The sequence below is a fragment of the Triticum dicoccoides genome, chromosome 2B, assembly GCF_002162155.2.
Source record: "Triticum dicoccoides isolate Atlit2015 ecotype Zavitan chromosome 2B, WEW_v2.0, whole genome shotgun sequence".
Taxonomy (NCBI): domain Eukaryota; kingdom Viridiplantae; phylum Streptophyta; class Magnoliopsida; order Poales; family Poaceae; genus Triticum; species Triticum dicoccoides.
In genome coordinates, this window is record NC_041383.1 from 599,652,142 (window position 1) to 599,654,516 (window position 2,375).

Consider the following 2,375-nt stretch of genomic DNA (forward strand, 5'->3'; position numbering starts at 1 on the left):
CCGCCGCGCCCCGGACCAATCTGGGTGTGCCACGTCACCCAGTGCGCCGTTCCCCTCCACTCACGCGCCTCCACGCGCCCCCCTTCCCCGCGGCCCTGCCAGGCCCATCTGGGCGCCGCCGGAGCCCGCCGTGGGCCGCGACCGGGCCCGACCCCGAGCGCCCCAGCGCCTCGCCTCCTCACCCGCTCCAACCCCGCTCGTCGGAGCCTCGCTGCTCCCGCACCGCAGGCCGGAGCCGCCGCCAGCGACCTTCCAGGCTGGATCTCGCCCTCGCGCCCTGCTCCTTCCTCCTTCCTATCTTTCTCCCCCTCACGCTCTCTCTTCTCGTCGCAGAACCGCAGCCGCCGCTTGCTGTCACCGTCGCCGTCGCCGACCTCCTCGCCCCTCCTCGGCCTCGTCCGCCGCCGGATCCGGGATCCCCGAGGCCGGATCTGCCCGTTCCCGACCTCGGGGCCCTCGCCGGACCACCCCCCCTGTCGTCCCCGTTGAGGATCGCCGCCGCCGTCCCTGCACCCTGTTCGTGCGCGAGCAGGGCGACGATGACCTCCCTCCCGCGTGGGCCTCCGCAGCCGAAGCCTGCGCCAGGCCCAGCCGCAGCCAGCCAGGCCCAGAGCCCCCCTCTGCCAGGCCTCTCCACCGACTGGGCCGAGCCCATGGGTGAGCAGCCCCCAGCACTGTTCAGATTCGGCCCAGTAGTGTTTTTTTTCCTGCGTTGCGAATTTTTCTATTTATCCAGTATTTACAGTTTTGCAGAAAAACCCCCGAGATTTCATGCATTAATAACGTCATAACCGTGCATCGGATTAAAATGTTTTATATATGTAAAATGCTCAGAAAATTGTGTAGATTAATAATTTGTCACTTCCATCCATGTTTAAAATGTTTAACATGCTGTTTGTGTTTATTTTGCATAATGCCATGCTAAAATGATTTATTTCATAACTAAATAACCGTAGCTCCATTTTAAATAAACTTTATATGTAAATGGGGTGGAAAAATGCCTAGATTAACATGGTCCACTTTATTTTCCTGTTTAACAACAATAAAATTGTGTTTAGGGCAGAACAGTACCAAAACTAGATTATGGACATGAGGATTTTCCGGAATTGTGGTTTGTTGTTTCCGGCCTCATTTAAACTTGCCTAGATAGGTAGTTTAATTATGCCTCACCTCTTGCCATGTTTAACAACATTTAATATTGTTGTGTACCTAACCGAGAGAGAACTAAATAATTGCTTGTGGTGTTTTGTCAATATGCAACTCGTTGCATATTGAGCTCCACTTAACTTGTAGTATTGTTTGTTGCACTTTGCCATGCCATGCCTCATTAAACCGGACATGCATCATACTTGATTGTGCATCATGCCATGATTATGCTTGTGTGTTTACTATGTTGCTTGCTTCTTTCCGGTGTTGCTTCTTAGTTCCGGTAACGTTGCGTTCGTGAGGATTCGTTCGTCTGTCTTCTTCATGACTCGTTCTTCTTCCTTGCGGGATCTCAGGCAAGATGACCGCTACCCTGGATCTCACTACTATCTTTGCTATGCTAGTTTCTTCGTTCTATCGCTTTGCTGTGCTACCTATCACCTGTTTATTCGAGCCATCCCATATTGCCATGAACCTCTAACCTTTGACACCTTTCCTATGCAAACCATTGATTGGCTATGTTACCACTTTTGCTCAGCCCCTCTTATAGCATTGCTAGTTGCAGGTGAAGTTGAAGATTTCTCCATGGTGGACAGGATTTTGGTTGGGATATCATAGTATCTCTTATATTATTAATGCATCTATATACTTGGTAAAGGGTGGAAGACTCGGCCTTATGCTTGGTGTTTTGTTCCACTCTTGTCTCCCTAGTTTCCGTCATACCGGTGTTATGTTCCCGGATTTTGCATTCCTTACGCGGTCGGGTGATTTATGGGACCCCCTTGACAGTTCGCTTTGAATAAAACTCCTCCAGCAAGGCCCAACCTTGGTTTTACCATTTGCCTCACCTAGCCCTTTTTCCCTTGGGAGTCGCGCTCTCGAGGGTCATCTTTATATTATTATTATCCCCCCCCCGGGCCAGTGCTCGTTGTGAGTGTTGGTCCAAACTGTCGGCCGCCGGTGGCCACCAGGGGCAACTCTGGGCTGGCCTACCGGAAGTCTGGACAATCTGGTGTGCCCTGAGAACGAGATATGTGCAGCTCCTATCGGGATTTGTCGGCACATCTGGGAGGCTTTGCTGGTCTTGTTTTACCATTGTCGAAATGTCTTGTAAACCGGGATTCCGAGTCTGATCGGGTCTTCCTGGGAGAAGGTCTATTCCTTCGTTGATCGCGAGAGCTTGTCATGGGCTAAGTTGGGACACCCCTGCAGGGTATAATCTTTCGAAA